Here is a 17,157-nt window from a genome sequence, read left to right as displayed (position 1 = left end):
GTCTGGAATGTAGTAAGTACTCAAGAAATACCAGCTAGTATTACTATTAATATTCCAACTGGCACCACCTCCCTGCCTTACAGAACTCAGAGTCCTGTCAGCTGCCTCCATTGGCTACAAGACCTCTCTGGGCCTCAGTCTTCTCATTTGTGATGGGGACCATTAGTAGCTACACTTATGAGCACGTGCTGTATACCAGGCACTTGGCATACACACAGTTTTGCCGACTTAGGGCAACCTCCCTGAGCTGATGATCAGCTTCCAGTCCCAGTGCTGGAGATACCTTAGACACACCCAAAACCTTGCTCTTCACCATCTTCTCTTTTCTTTAAAATTTTATAATCTTAATTTTTTAATTTTTAATTTTTAACATTATGATAGGAGCGCCTGGCTAGCTCAGTTGGTAAAGCACATGATTCTTGGTCTCGGGGTTGTAAGTTCAAGCCCGACATTGGGTGTGGAGATTACTGAAAAATAAAATATTTAAGATAATAATAATAAAATTAAATTTACATTAAAAAATAAATTGTGGCAAAATAGATATAACAGAAAAATGTAGCATTTTAACCACTTTCAGTGTGCACTTGAATGGCACTAAACACATTGACTTGGTTGTGCAACCATCACCACTGTCCATCTCCAGAACTTTGTCATCATCCTCAGCTGGAACTCAATGCCCACTACACAGTAACTTCCCATACCACCCCCCTTCAGTGCCTAGTAACCACTCTCCTATTTTATGAATCTGACCATTCTAGGTATCAACAAATAGTATTTGTCCTTGTGAGTCTGCCTTATTTCCCTTAGCAGAATGTCCTCAAGGTTCATCCACGTTCTAACATGTATCAGTACTTCATTCTTTTTAATGGCCAAGTAATGTTCCATGACATAGATATTTATTCATTTTGCTCTTCCATTTATCCTCTGATGGGCATTTGGATTGTTTCTACTTTTTGGCTATTGTGAATAATGCTGCTATGAATATGGGTGCACAAAATTATCTTCGAAACTCTGCTTTCAGGGGCACCTGGGTGGCTCAGTTGGTTAAGCATCTGACATCAGCCAGGTCATAATCTCATGGTCTGTGAGTTTGAGCCCCACATTGGGCTCTGTGCTGACAGCTCAGAGCCTGGAGCCTGCTTCCGATTCTGTGTCTCTCTCTCTCTGCCCCTCCCCTGCTCATGCTCTGTCTCTCTCTCTCTCAAAACTAAAATAAACATTAAAAAAATGTTTTTAATTGTTTAATACCAGGATTTGATACAAGGATTCTCTATTCTTTTCCACTGGACTATATGTCTGTCTTTATATCAATACCACACTGTTTTACTTACTATAGCTTTGTAGGAAGTTTTGAAATCAGGAAGTGTATTCTTCCAACTTTGTTCTTTTACAAACAGTATTTTGTAAAAGATAAAAAAGATACAAAAGATACAAAATACAAAAACATTTTGACTATTAGGGGTCTCGAGATTCCATCTGAATTTTAGGATGGGTTTTCTATTTCTGCAAAAAACGTGTTAGGATTTTTATAGGGATTGTATTGAATCCACAGATCGGTTTGGCTAGTATTGACATCTCAACAATAATATTAAGTCTTCCAGCCCATGAACATGGGATGTGTTTCCATTTATTTATGTCTTCTTTAATTTCTCTCAGCAGTGTTTTGTAGTTTTCAGTGTACAAGTTACACTCATCCTTGGTTTAGTTTTACCTCCTTGGTTAATGTTATTCCTAAGTATTTTATTTTTTGATGTTATTATAAATTGAATTGTTTTCTTAATTTCCTTTTTGGATTAGTAGTATATAGAAACACAATTTTTTTTTTAAATTTTTTTTTTCAACGTTTATTTATTTTTGCGACAGAGAGAGACAGAGCATGAACGGGGGAGGGGCAGAGAGAGAGGGAGACACAGAATCGGAAACAGGCTCCAGGCTCTGAGCCATCAGCCCAGAGCCTGACGCGGGGCTCGAACTCGCGGACGGCAAGATCGTGACCTGGCTGAAGTCGGACGCTTAACCGACTGCGCCACCCAGGCGCCCCTAGAAACACAATTTTTATGTGACCATCGTTTCTTTTCAGTGGTCACTTATCCCAACCTAGGGGAGCTCAGGGACCTTTTTGGCTGTTTTTGGTTTTGTTTTTTTAAGTAAGCTCTGTGCCCAACATGAGACTTAAACTCATGACCCTGAGATCAAGAGTGGCATGCTCTACCAACTGAGCCAGCCAGGCGCCCCCAGATTTGGTCAGTTTTGAGAGAGGAGCCATACTTCTATCTGCCTACCTGAAGGTTAGAAACTTCCTCTTATCTTCTGACAAATTGACACTCTCTTCCCCTCCACCCTTAAAATGCCAAAGCTTCATGGCCCCTCGAAATCAATTTCCCTGAACCACCTCCCCTGCCCCCCCCCCCCCCCCCGGAGTAAACCCATCCTGTTGGGAGTCTATGACCTGAGTAGGAGTTCCATTTTAGTTACAGAAGGCAACTTCCTTACAAGTTGTGTAAACTTAGACTACCTATAAATGGGAAGACTGTTGTCCTACTTCTGAGAATGGACAGGAGCACACTGTCTTGCTACACCCATATGCTTGGACATAGCAGGTGCTTAATAAATAGCAGCAATGGGGCGCCTGGGTGGCTCAGTCGGTTGGGCGTCCGACTCCGGCTCAGGTCATGATCTCGCAGTCCGTGAGTTCGAGCCCTGCGTCGGGCTCTGTGCTGACAGCTCAGGGCCTGGAGCCTGTTTCAGATTCTGTGTCTCCCTCTCTCTCTGACCTTCCCCCATTCATGCTCTGTCTCTCTCTGTGTCAAAAATGAATAAACGTTAAAAAAATTTTTTTAAATAAAAAAAATAGCAAATGTATGTACATAAGTACTTCATGACATATGAAGAGCTCTACAAATGTATTGAATGCCTACTAAGTGCCAGGTACTACATCAGACACCCAAGGATGCAAGTGATATATAAGACACAGGTTCCATGCCCTCACCCAGGTGACATTCTGGCTGGGGAATATAAATATTGAGCAACTAACTTTACATCAAGTGTAAATGCATTAATAACAACTATGATGATGTTCTGCTGCGACGTAGATGGTGCCATGAAAGAGTGTAACAGAGTGTGAGGGAGCTAACCTAGTGAGGGGTGGGGAGGTCAAGGAAGGCCTCCCTGAGGAAGTAACATTAGAGATGAGATGTAAAGAATGAAGAAGAAGTAGCCATGATGGGAAAGGGGTAGAACCTGTTGAGAAAGAACATTTCCAGCTAGAAGGAAGAACTTTCTGGAGGCCCTGAGGCGAGGAGAGAGTAGTGGCCTCAGAGATACACAGAGAAGACCAGTGTGGCTGGAGCCCTGAGAACGAAGAGGATGGTGAGTCACAGAGACTTACAGGATGTTAAACCAAACTAGTTAGGCGCCACGGAAGGGTCTTAAATGAGGGGGGTAGTGACATAATCAGCTCACACACAGAGACTCGGCATGCAGGAAATCCACTAAGGTCAAGTTTCTAAATTAGAGAACTTATTCCATAAACTGATTACAGTTCAGGCTCCTAGCTGTGTATATTCTCCTTTTAGCCCTTGAAAAAAATTTTTTTTAACATCCTTATTCAAGTATAATTTACATACCACAAAACTTACCCATTTTAAACGTACAGCTCAATGATTTTTAATAAATTTATAGAAGTGTACAACTGTGACCATAATGTATTTTTACGACATTTCCTTCACCCCCAAAAGATCTCTCATGCCCATTTGTAGGGCATGCCCACGCTCCCCACCCACCATGGCCCAGCCACTGGTGTAAATGCCCACACCCACACTGAGCTCAGGTCCACTTTGGGGGAGGGCCCAAGTGGGGGCCATGCCTTTGTCCAGACTCTTGCCCTGGACCCTGCACTTTGACCTAGGCTGGGAGCTAGAGGACCCTCTACCTGGTCCTGCTGGCTCTGTGGGAACTGGCAGTGCCTGTCCCAGGGGGTCTCTCTGGTGACATTCACTTGGGGCCCTGATGCACTCACTGAGACCCCCCTGTACCTCCCACAGACCCCAAGATGGGGGAATGGCAGGGGCCTGGCTGGGGTCCCCTTCCTATGCCCAAGGGTTTGGGGTCCAGCCCAGCTGCCAAGTGACCTTGTCCCAGCTCCCCCTCCCCAGGCTGGTGTGAGTGTGTGTGTTCGCACCCAGCTTCTATTTCATATTGCAAATGTAAATAAATAAAGGTGCTCCCACCTCCAGCTCCAGGCAGCCACTAACCTGCTTTCTTCTGCTTTCTATCTCTATAGATTTGCCTTGTCTGGACATTTTACATAAAAGGAATCATATAAAATGTGGTCTTCTGGGACTGATTTTGTCATCATTTGTATTCCAGTGACTATGTGTCTCCATTATCTAACTTTTTCATATATCCTATATTTTCATAGAAAATAGGGAAAAAATGGGGGTGCCTGGCTGGCCCAGTCAGAAGAGTGTGTTACTCTTGATATTGGGGTTATGAGTTTGAGCCCCACATTGGGTGTAGAGATTATTTAAATAAATAAAACTAAAAAAAAAAAAGAAAAGAAAAGAAAAGAGGGAAATATGGATGAGCAAAATGAAAAAGCTTCACTTTCCCAATAAGTCTTTCCTAACAGATTCCACTATAGTTGACTTTCTCCTGGGGCATTCTGGGCAGTCAGAGACCTGATTCCTGTCAGAAGACCTGGGCTCACCTTTTGACTCTGCTATTTTCTCGCTATGTGATCTGGGACTCTTGGAGTTTCTGTTTTCTAATCTGTAAAGTGAGCAAAATAATACTACCTACATCATTGGCTTCTATGATGAGTAATAGGAGCTAATGCATGCTAAGTGCTTAATATAGGGACTGGCACTCGATAAGCACACCATAGAGGTGAACCATTATCATAAATATTCCTATGCAACATTTTATTTTTATTATTATTCATTATTTTTTAAGTAAGCTCCACGCCCAACATGGGGCTTGAACTTGTGACCCCAAGATCAAGGGTCACATGCTCTGTTGACAAGCTAGTCAGGTGCCCCTCTATGCAACATTTTAATGAGTAAATGGTATTCAGTTTGTGGCTATCCCTTAGTCGGTTTGAGTTCTTACCGCTCTTGAATATGTAGGCCAGGGGCCAGTGAACTACAGCTCAAAGAATGGTTTGCACATGAGATGCCTGGGTGGCTCAGTCGGTTAAGCTGTCCAGCTTCGGCTCAGGTTATGATCTCCCGGGTCAGTTCGTGAGTTTGAGCCCTAGGTCTGGCTCTGTGCTGACAGCTTGGAGCCTGGAACCTGCTTTGGATTCTGTTTCTCCCTCTCTCTCTGCCCCTCCCCTACTCACACTCTGCCTCTCTCTCTCTCAAAAATAAACATTAAAGAAAAAAAGAATGGTTTTCACACTTTTTATTTTTTAAATATTTATTTATTTTTGAGAGAACGTATACAGGTGAGGAACATAGAAAGAGGGGACAGAGGAGCCGAAGCAGACTCTGTGCTGACAGCAGCGAGCCCGATTCAGGGCTCAAACATCATGACCTGAGCAGAAGTCAGACGCTTAACCAATTGAGCCACCCAGGCACCCCTGGTTTTCACATTTTTTTTAATCATTTTTTTTTAACGTTTATTTATTTTTGAGAGACAGAGCACAAGCAGGGGAGGGGCAGAGAGAGAGAATCCAAAGCAGGTTCCAGGCTCTGAACTGTCAGCACAGAGCCCGATGCGGGGATCGAACTCATGAACCATGAGATCATGACCTGAGCTGAGGTCGGATGATCAACCGACTGAGCCACCCAGGCACCCCTGGTTTTCACATTTTTAAATGGCTCGCAGGATTTTAAAAATAAATCAAAATAATATTATTTCATGACATGCGAAAATTATATGAAATTGCAATTTCAGTGTCTGTAGGTAAAACTTTATTGGAACACAGCTACACTCCCTTGTTTGTATATTGTCTCTTACTGTTTTGCAACAGCAGAGTTGAGTGGCTAGTAGATACCATATGACCACAAAACCTAAAATATACACCATCTGGCCTCTTTACAGAAAAAGTGTGCTGATACATGGTGGAGATAACTCTTCATCCCTTATGCTTTATAAAAAAAAAAAAAAAAAAAAGTACTGCAAAGGAACATCCAAGGCCTGTGAGACCAGAAGTCAGTGGCCTCTTCAGGCTGCCACCCGGCTGGTTTCATACTGGCCTTTCTGGTCTTTCAGCTCTTGGTCTGTCTGCGGCACATTGGCTCCACCCTCAAGACTTTGCCTCTGCCTAAACAGCCCTTCCCCCCCACAACTTTGTGTGGGGGTCTTCTATTGCTTCTTCAGGTTTCAGTTACAAAGTCTTTGCTTCAGGAAAGCTTTCCCAGATCTCCTCCTCCCAGCCAAATTCAGCACAGTAGTACTCAGTTTGCTATTCTCTCCCCTCACTAAGCCTTGTCAAGTCAGGCACTGGATCTATCACTACTACAGTTGACCTTGAACATTGCAGAGCTTAAGGGTGCCACCCTCCCACCATTTACCCACTGTAAAAAAAAAAAAAATAGTATAACTCCTCACCCAGTATAACTTTTGACTCCCCCCAAATTGCCTTCTGTTGACTAGAAGCTTTACTATAAAACAGTTGACTAACATGTCTTTTGTATTAGATGTATCATATACTGCATTTTTTTTTTAATGTTTATTTCTGAGAGACAGAGACAGAGAGAGTGTGAGCAGGGGAGGGGCAGAGAGAGAGGGAGACACAGAATCAAAGCAGGCTCCACGCTCTGAGCTGTCAGCACAGAACCTGACACGGGGCCTAAACGTACTGCAAGATCATGACCTGAGCCGAAGTCCGGACGCTTAACCGACTGAGCCACCCAGCAGCCCTAACTCAGCTTTAGAAAGGCATAGATATATGCATACATATCATATAGTCCTGGTTAAGGGGGAACATTATTTTACAAAATAAGTTATGTGTGATGATTCAATCATCCCTGTAGACAGGTACCTAGGTGGAAGCCCGATATTCTCACTGAGTAATTCAGAGTACTCTTAAGTAAACTTGTAACTTGTTTGGTTTAAACCTCAATTCCTTAACCTGTGATACGGAAAACAGCCGCTCTTCCTACGTCAGCCATCACCTGAGCAACTTTTCCACAACCAACGCTGCTGTGAATACGCCCTGGCGATCACAACTCCTTGACGTTTTTCAGTAACTGATTGACTTCCTAGAAAAAGACGTGCGTAGAGATTTTTTTCCAGTTACCATTTCACATACTAGCATTTAACCCCCAAAAGAGGAACAACAAACAGCGCTCGTAATTACAACATTGCCATACAAGCAAAACCGGGTTTGAAAGTCTTTCTTAACGCACTGCTTCAAACAGGGGCGCCGGGACCAACGATCACCAGCTGCCCGGGTACCAAAAAATTATGCTTCCGAAATCTCTTGATGTCGATTCCGCACGAAGAGCAATGGAGCTGCCCTACGTGTGCCACTCACGACAGAAGCCCTTTTTGCCTTGACAGGAACTAAGGCAGGGTGGCAGCGTTGGCGAATCCCTCTTTTGCTAAAGGTGAAAACAAAGCTGAAGTAATTTCCTATTTCTTGTTTCTCTGGGTAAGGGGAGGAACTGCAAGACATTCTGGCCCGGAGGGCAATCTTCACAAAAAGACTTATGATTTGTCCTTTGGGTTTTTATATAGTAGTAAAGGCAAGGAGGTAAATTGATATGCAAATATGAGCGGTGCTTGCTGGGAAGGGGCCGGCAGGCGCAGAGGGAGTGGCAGGGAAGAGCGTTTGTAGGAGAGGGCGGGAGAAGCTGTCGCCAGCTGCAGTAGGCATGGGTGGCACCTGTTGTATGCTGCGCGGGAGATCCGCTTCTGGGCGGCTCTGGGTACCTGTCTGCGGAAGACACGAATCCCACCCTATTAAAATTGAAAACGCACAAACTTGTGCCACCCCTAGCCATCGACCCGGATGGGGCCCCACCAGGCGAGCACTGGAGGCAGAGCTTCCCTTATTAAGAGAAAAATTGGGAAGAACCTCCTCTTCTGCTAACGGATTAGCAGAGCGTTGTGTGTTCATAAAGTGGAACGCCATCTGCTGCGCTGCCAGGAGTGAATTAGACACCAAAAAGCATTGAGTGACAAGAGTTGCAGAATAAGGTACAGCATGACGACCATTAACGTGAAGGGGGAAAAAAAATCAATACTACATTTGGATTGATTGAAGTAGATCTTTATCAACAGACATAAAAAAAATGAGTGAAGGTGTTGAATAGGGTACCACATTAAATGATCAGTGTAACAAAGAGCATACACGTGTGCACATAAAAACCCAGTGCTATATATTTTCTGACGCCACATACTTTATTAACTTTCTAAAAAAGATTTGCAAGAACATACATCAGTGATTACCTCTTGGAAGGAGGGAAGGATGAGACTCATGACACACAAGACTTTAGATTTACCTGTAATATTCTAATTATTTTAAAAAGCATAATGAGCTATTTTATTACTTGTATAATTGAAATTATTTTTAAAATTGTTCTTGCTTTTGAGGGCACCTAGGTGGCTCAGTCAAACATCTGACTCTTGGTTCCAGCTCAGGTTATGGTCTCATGGTTCATGGGATAGAATCTCAGCTCTGTGCTGACACCGTGGAACCTACTTGGGATTCTCTCTCCTTCTCTCTGTGCCCCACCACCACCTCGTGTTCTGTCTCTGTCTCTCTCTCAAAATAAATAAATTATTTAAAAAATTGTCCTTGGGGCACCTGGGTGGCTCAGGCGGTTGAGCGCCCAACTTTGACTCGGGTCGTGATCTCAAGGCTCGTGAGTTCGAGCCCCGCATCGGGCTCTGTGCTAACAGCTCAGATCCTGGAGCCTGTTTCAGATTCTGTGTCTCCCTCTCTCTCTGACCCTCCCCCGTTCATGCTCTGTCTCTCTCTGTCTCAAAAATAAACATTAAAAAAAAAATTGTCCTTGCTTTCTATATTTTCTCCCTATATTTCATTTTCTAAAGTCAGGTTTGTTGACATGTAATTTATATATAAATATACCTTTTTTATCATATAGTTTAACAAACTCCTATAGACGTGTATCTGGTACCAAGATCAACCAAATATCAAACATTTCTATCACCCCCAAAAGCTCCTTTGTCTCCTTTTGTAGTCACCTTCCCGTAATCCCAATCCTGGTAAGGAGTGCTCTTCTCTGGTCCTGTAGTTTTGCCTTTTCCAGAATGGCATAAAAATGGAATCAATCACACATCAGTTTTAATATAAAAACAGTATGTGCTAATTGTAAAAATGCTGAAACAGTACTGAAATGTGAGAATGTTTTCCCCAAACTACTATGAACAGTTTAGTGTTTCTCTTGCCAGACTGTTTCCTATGTACATACACACAGATTTTTTTTTTTTTTAGTGTTTTATTTATTCTTGAGAGAGAGACAGAGCATGAGTGAGAAAGGGGCAGAGTGAGAGAGGGACACAGAATCCGAAGCAGGCTCCAGGCTCCGAGCTGTCAGCACAGAGCCTGATGTGGGGCTCGAACTCACAAGATGTGAGATCACGACCTGAGCCAAAGTTGGATACTCAACTGACTGAGCCACCCAGGCGCCCCTACACAGATTTTTTTTTTTTTTTAATTTTAACTTTTTTTTAGAGAGAGTGTGTGAATGCTCGAGTGGGGTGGGGGGAGGGAAAGAGAGAGAGAGAGAGAGAGAGAGAGAGAGAATCAGAATCTCCAGTAGGGGCTCAATCTTACGACCCTGGGGTCATGACCTGAGCCGAAATCAAGAGTCCAATACTTAACTGACTGAGCCACCCAGGCTCCCCTACATTTTAAAACAAAAATGTAGACTGTCAGGCATTTTACTCTCCTTAAAATATTTTATTTTTAATTTAAATTTTAGTAAGTTAATATGCAGTGCAATATTGGTTTCAGAAGCAGAATTCAGTGATCAAATTCAGTGAAAAATATGCAATGCTTCACAAATTTGCGTATCATCCTTGTGCAGAGGACATGCTAATCTTCTCCGTGTCGTTCCAATTTTAGTATATGTGCTGCTGAAGTGAGCACCTTAATATATTTTAATAATATATAGAGGTACCTGACCTCTACAATTTAGAAGCTGCAAGAGAAGGAAGTCACATAAAAAGTTCCTACACAATAATAGGAAGCAGACCTGTAGTGTAAACTGGTCGAAGCCTAGATACGGGCACTGTCAGTTGTGTTTGTTGGGGGCTTCTCCTATAATCAATCTGCTAGTCCTCTCTTAAAAACAAATCATTACTTGGGGCACCTGGGTGGCTCAGTCAGTTGAGCGTCCGACTTCAGCTCAGGTCATTATCTCACAGTTTGTGGGTTCGAGCCCTAAACCTGGCTTTGCACTGACAGCGAGGGCCCGCTTCGGATTTTCTGTATCCCTCTCTCTGCCCCTAACCCCCACCTCTCAAAAATAAACATTCATTTTTTAATTTTTAATTTTTTTAATGTTTATTTATTTTTGAGAGACAGAGAGAGTGACAAAGTGTGAGCGGAGGAGGTACAGAGAGAGAGGGAGACACAGAATCCAAAGCAGGCTCCAGGCTCTGAGCTGTCAGCACGGAGCCCGATGCCAGGCTCGAACCCACGGACCGTGACATCATGACCTGAGCCGAAGTTGGATGCTCAAGCGACTGAGCCACCCAGGCGCCCCCAAAATAAACAAACATTTAAAAAATTAAATCACTGGGGCACCTGGGTGGCGCAGTCGGTTAAGCGTCCGACTTCAGCCAGGTCACGATCTCGCGGTCCGTGAGTTCGAGCCCCGCGTCGGGCTCTGGGCTGATGGCTCAGAGCCTGGAGCCTGTTTCAGATTCTGTGTCTCCCTCTCTCTCTGGCCCTCCGCCGTTCATGCTCTGTCTCTCTCTGTCCCAAAAATAAATAAACGTTGAAAAAAAAAATTAAAAAAAAAAAATTAAATCACTATTTCACTCCCCCTTTCAACACTCTAATGGCTTCCCATTGCACAATAAATAAAACCTCATGTCCTCACCGTAGCCTGCAAAGTCCTGCCTGAGCTGAGCCCTGCTTGCCTCTCCCAACTCTACCCGCCACTCTATCACTTATTAAATTCCAGCCACCTTGGGGCGCCTGGGTGGCGCAGTCGGTTAAGCGTCCGACTTCAGCCAGGTCACGATCTCGCGGTCCGTGTGTTCGAGCCCTGCGTCGGGCTCTGGGCTGATGGCTCAGAGCCTGGAGCCTGTTTCCGATTCTGTGTCTCCCTCTCTCCCTGCCCCTCCCCCGTTCATGCTCTGTCTCTCTCTGTCCCAAAAATAAATAAACGTTGAAAAAAAAATTAAAAAAAAAAAAAATTCCAGCCACCTTGGTCATCTTGGTCCTTGAATAAGCTTCCTTAGCTCAGGGCTTTAGATCACCCAGCTAGTTAAATCTGGTATCCTCTCTTACACTTTTGTGTACTTTCTGATGGTCTGTTTCCCACTCCAGATTGTAAACTCTCAGAACAAGGATATTTATTATCTGTCGTATCTACTAGCATATATACCCAGGACCTAGCAAAAAGCTTGGCACACAACAAGCACTGTTTGCTGAATGAGTGAATGTACATTTAAACTGGTCTTAAAAAGATGGAGTGAGAGGGAAAAAAGTGTGCCAGATCCTTAGGAGAATGAAGAGAGCTGTAGCAGGGAAATTAGGCTAAGGAAGGCCATTTGAAGCCTAATGGTGAAGGGGCCTTGAATCTAAGAATTTGCATCTGGTGGCAATGCAGGTGATTGGGAGTTTGGTGGGCCAAGGATGAGAAGATGTAAAGATAAGGAGGGCACCTGGCTGGCTCAAAGAGCCTGTGACTCTCGATCTAGGGGTTGAGTTTGAGCCCCGTGCTGGATGTAGAGATTAATAAAAAATAAACTTAAAATATAGGTGGGGGGAAACCTCTTCCTGATTTCTGCAGGCAGTTACTATGGCTCACTTTGGGCTGTCATGGCCCTTTGTATATTCGTTTGTGTCTGCAGGTTCTTCATTTTAGTGTGAACATCACATTGGTTGGGACTGGGTCTTACATGCCTAGCACCTGGCATAAGGTAAAAAATGTTATCCCAAAGTGATGTAAAAACTAAAACCATCAGTTTAATGGTTACACACAGGACAGGATTAGGCTTTAAGTGAGAGTTCAAGTTGAGACTGCACTTATTAGAACCTTACTTAATCTCTCAGGGATTTTAAAGTTGTTTTTTTTTTTTTTTTTAATTTTATTTTGAGAGAGAGAGGGAGAGAGAGCAAGAAAGGGGCGGAGAGAGGGAGAGACAATCCCAAGCAGGCTCCATGTTATCAGTAGCGAGGAGCCCCACGTGGGGTCTGTAACTCACCAAACCGAGATCAAAACCAGAGATCAAGAGTCCCACACTTAACTCACTAGGCCACTAGGGCGCCCCTCTCAGAGGTTTTCTTTAAATGATTACGTGATATAGGGGCACCTGGGTGGCTCAGTCGATTGAGCATCTGAGTCTTGATATTGGTTCAAGTCCTGATTTGGGGGTGGTGGGATCAAGCCCAGCGTCAGGCTTCATGTGGAGTCTGCTTGGGATTCTCTCTCTCCCTCTCTGCCCCTCCCCCATTTCAAAATAAATAATTTTTTAAAAGATTAAATGATGTATCGGAGTTAAGAGGCTTAGCAAAGTTCCTTGATGACAGTAAGCGCTCAATTAATACTATTTGCCAATCCATAGGTACAACCCGTCTCTCGTCTCCACGCTCTTGTGCTGCCAATTCCCTTGTTAGAGTTCAACGGGATTATCCACGGGGTGCTTCGGTCCCAAGTGGTATCTCTGTCTAGATACGACCATAAAGGCAACTAAATCAACTAAAAATGGCGACCTGTAAGACATCCAAGGGCGTCAATTATCGGCCGTGCTAGCGTATACGATACGCGGAGACTGAAAGAAACAGCAAGGGCAGGGATCGCAACGCCGGGGTAGAAGGCAACGAGTTCGCCCACGCTGCCACCCAACCACAAGCAAGAACAACCCCAACCGCGGGAGCGGAGAAACAGCCTAGGACCGCGACCACGTGTCAGAGAGCACTCTGCGCATGCGTAAGCGAGGCGCGCGCCCGCCGGCCGGAAGAGCCGCGCGTTTCCGGGTTGGAGGCGGGGAGCGGTGCCGGAAGTACTCGGGGAGGGCCGAGCAGTCGGACCGGCTGCTGAGACGAACGCTTCACTGGGGCAGTCTCCGCATATCATGGGGAGATAGACGCTGCTGCCTGTGAGTCTTGGGCCCTGGCAGTTGAGGAAGAAGAGCGGGAGGAGGGAGTCAGGACCCAGACCCACAGTGGGTCAGTGTTTGAAGAACTATGTTGTGGAGGATACCGGGTTGTGCGAGGAATCAGGCTGTTGGGACGGGACTAAGGGGCTCCGGGCTCGGAGAAGACGCGGCTGTGGGGACCGGGGCTATAGACGGGACTTAGGGAACCGGGACGAATGTGAGTTCTCCGGCACCTGAGGGAAAGCGATGTGAGGGGAACAGGATTATGAGGACCCGTACTCTTAAGAGGAGAGGGTCTGAATGGAAAGGGGCGTGAAGACACGGGCTCCTGAAAGGTAAAAGCGGAGCTATGAGGACTTGGGCTCCTAAGAGACAGAAGCGGGACAGTCAAGACCCAGGCTCCTAAGGATTCAGAAACAGATTAGCGAAGACTTAGGTTCCTGAGGGGCAGGAGCGCTCAGAGACCACTTGGGTTTGGAAGGAACGGCAGCGGGCAGTGAAGACGGGCTTCTGTGGGGACGGGATCAGGGCTTGGAGACTCCGAAGTACCTGAAGGAACAGGGCTGTGAGAACCCGAGCTCTCCAAAGCGGAGAGTATAAGGGGCCATGGCTGCAGGGAGATCAGCCTCCAAAGGAAAGGGAGAGTTTGGAAAAGATGTAGTGATCCATTTTTTCCTTCATATTCTCTGAATCCAGAGTGGTAAAGGATGTATTCAGGGGAAGACGACCCTTCCTTCGCGCTGCCTGCTTGGCTTTTGGCAGGCTTTTCTTGTGTCAGATACTTTTATCTAGGAAAGCCCACATGCAAGCATCTTCGTTTTCTGCTTCATTCTTACAAAGCTCTGATGTGAAGTTGAAGCCGTTTGAACTCAGTTATATACTTGATAAGTGCTTTAAATACCATTCCACCGAACCCTGATTGAGCACAGATCTCTGCATCTCAAATAAAAGAATGTTAGAGATAGGGGGACAGGATGGCCCAGAAAGATAATCTTTGTAAAACTCCTGTTTTATAGGTAAAGAGGCTGAGGTCCAAAGAAGGCTTAGGATCACATGAAGCAATGATTGATTCGATCATAATTTTGATATAGTACCCTGCTGTGCCTAGCAAATAGGAGATCTTGGCTAATAATATCCTTGAAAACACGCTTCTAGAATCTTTGCTTTAACGTCAAACTCAAGAAGGAAATTTTTACAAATTTAGTACTTTATTTCAAGTCTTGTGGCTGTATTGACATCAATACAGTGAATGTCACCATTTAGGGAACCTTTAAAGGAACGCTTCTCCTCCCCCTCCCCCAACCCCAATATAGTAAGCCATTTAGAAAGTTGCAGATAAATAAGTTATATCCTATATTTTAGTATCAGGATTTATTGGAGATGGCTGCTTTTAGATAAGAATGTCAGGGATACCTGGACCAGTTACTTCCCTTCAATAATATCTTTTACTGAAACCTACACAGGTTAATCAGGCACTATCGTAAGCACTTTCTTTTTTTTATATTAATTTTTTTTAACGTTTATTTATTTTTGAGACAGAGAGAGAGAGAGAGAGACAGAGCATGAACGGGGGAGGGTCAGAGAGAGGGAGACACAGAATCTGAATCAGGCTCCAGGCTCTGAGCTGTCAGCACAGAGCCCGACACGGGGCTCGAACTCACGGACTGGGAGATCATGACCTGAGCCGAAGTCGGCCGCTTAACGGACTGAGCCACCCAGGCGCCCCCATAAGCACTTTCAAGTGTTATATTATTTAATTCTCACAACTCCACAAGTTAGATATTGTCAGTCCCATTGTGCAGATAAGGAAATTGGTTCAGAGAGGTTAAGTACCTTGCCTGAAAACACATGGAAATAAGTGGCCCATCCCCAGTCAAACCTTGTATATGTTTGACTAATTTTGTCTACTTTTCTAAGTGAATTCCTTTCCATATCTCAGTTTGCCCATCAACAAAATAGAAGTAACAGTTAAACAAAACATATTGAATGAAAGCACCTCCTCCTCCTTAAGATTTCTATTAATACCAAGTACTATAACTTGCTAGGGTACTTATATAGTGTAGTATTTGAGAGCTAAATTTCTTTGTTTTTAAATAAGCATAGATATTCAAGATCTAAAAATGGGACCTGATTAGAACTTTTCCTTACAATGGAGAAAGATATATTTAATTTTAAATTTAGGAGGCCACAAAAGACCAATTTGAAGAACAAGGACTTAAATTGGATTAACTTTACAATTAATTGCAACATGAACTAGATGATTAGGGAAATTGGGCTAACTTAGTTGAAACTACTGTGTTTTTTCCCCAAAGGGTTAGCTTATACTATTTTCAAGTGCCTCTACTATATACAAGTGATCAAAACTTACCCCAAATTATGAAGTAAAGCATTCCCATGACACCATTTCAAAATACTTGGTTTAATTAATGACAATTTATTCTTGAGTTAACATTCTCATCTACATTTGCAAAAGGTACTTATTTCACTCATATGTAGCTCTAGCATTGAATTATCATAATAGTGTTTCAAAGTACCTGATCAGAAAATCATTGTGTTAGAGAAGATCTGAACATGGAACGTATTACTTTTGATCTAAGGTCTTCATGGAAAGCCCCAAAATACTTTGGAGACTATACACAACCAGTGTTTATCAGTCTGTATTGTGAAATAGGTGTGCCAGTGGCAGAAGACAAACTGAAATCTGTACATATGGACTTAATCTAAAATCTTACATTAATTGTTAGAGCTGTAAGGACTTAAGAATTCGGATCCCACTCTTAATTATAGATGTAGAAAATTTGGTCAAAGGGAGCTCCTATAACTCTGTGGCAGAAGTAGTATGATACCCAACCCTCCTGACTTGGGCCTTCCCTGTGCCATAGTACCCCTCATCAGCCTCCTTTTGACCATTTACCACGACCATTTTTTTGCAGTCACTTTTTTTTTTTGTATTGTTTTTTAAGTTTTTTTTTTCAAAGCTTATTTATTTATTTTGAGAGAAAATCCCATCCCAAGCAGGCTCTGCAGTGTCAGCACAGATCCCAATGTGGGGCAGGAACTCCCAAACCTTGAGACCATGACCCTAGCCAGAATCAAGAGTCTGATGCTTAACTGACTGATCACCCAGGCACCCCACTTTTTTTTTTTTAAATATCTGAAGTCATAAAAATGGTTATAGGATGCCACCAACACATACTACAATGGTTGAAAACCTTTAGCTTTAATGCACTGATTTTTATAACTAAGATTTAGAAGAGAGGAGCATATATATTATAATATTAGCAAACATGTTTATTTGTACTTTTCATGTGCCAGGCACTCTTCTAAGTGCTTTCTATACATAAATTCAATGTACTGTCACAACAGTCCCATGAGATATATAAAATGTGAATGCATTTTTCACATGAGGAAACTGAGGTATAAAGAGATTGGAATAACTTGCTGAAGGACGTAAAGCTGATTAATAAGTGGCAGAGTTGGTATTTGAACCCAGACATTGCCACCAGAGTCTGTCCCTTGACCACTGTACTGTATTGCCTTTCTGTTAAGCCAAGACCACCTAAACAGAATCAAACTAGTCAAAAAAACTAATGGAAAGAAATGTTCCTCTCAAGTTTTACAGAATGCAATTAATGGATTTTTTTTTTTAAGGCTGGGAAATTTGAGCTCATTTAGATACATCTAGAAGCCAGTGAGAAAAGAAACAGATAGAAAACCCAGTCATTTAAGTCCTGTACCACAGTGATAGGGCTTTTATGCCATCAGCCTGGTAGTCCCCTTTACTCCACTATTTGGTTTAAATAATTCCTAAACATTTCAGAAGTGAAAGGGTTTTATTTTTTTTATTTTTTTTTTTTTAATTTTTTTTTTTTCAACGTTTATTTATTTTGGGACAGAGAGAGACAG

General features: G+C 43.4%; 1 protein-coding gene and 2 non-coding genes across 4 annotated transcripts in view; 1 reads left to right on the top strand and 2 right to left on the bottom strand.

The window, feature by feature from the left end:
- Positions 1-7,365: 7,365 nt before the first annotated feature.
- Positions 7,366-7,499, bottom strand: LOC112849164 (U11 spliceosomal RNA). Its single transcript, XR_003222590.1, has one exon. It is a non-coding gene; the product is annotated as a U11 spliceosomal RNA (small nuclear RNA).
- Positions 7,500-9,959: 2,460 nt separating this feature from the next.
- On the bottom strand, positions 9,960-10,066 carry LOC112849021 (U6 spliceosomal RNA). The gene has a single exon (XR_003222472.1). It is a non-coding gene; the product is annotated as a U6 spliceosomal RNA (small nuclear RNA).
- A 3,046-nt stretch (positions 10,067-13,112) lies between these two features.
- The window catches only part of TAF12 (TATA-box binding protein associated factor 12), a 32,380-nt gene continuing 28,335 nt past the window's right edge, over positions 13,113-17,157 (top strand). The window contains exon 1 of one of the 2 annotated variants that reach the window (XM_025934812.2): positions 13,113-13,251. The gene's annotated coding sequence lies outside the window, so the exon portion shown is untranslated. The remainder of the gene's footprint in view (positions 13,252-17,157) is intronic. The other variant, XM_086716209.1, reaches the window with a different exon arrangement.

Source organism: Puma concolor, chromosome C1, assembly GCF_028749965.1.
Source record: "Puma concolor isolate L17-30 chromosome C1, mPumCon1.1.hap2, whole genome shotgun sequence".
NCBI classification, from domain to species: domain Eukaryota; kingdom Metazoa; phylum Chordata; class Mammalia; order Carnivora; family Felidae; genus Puma; species Puma concolor.
The sequence above is the reverse complement of the archived record's forward strand: the minus strand, read 5'-3'. Positions and strand labels throughout refer to the sequence as shown.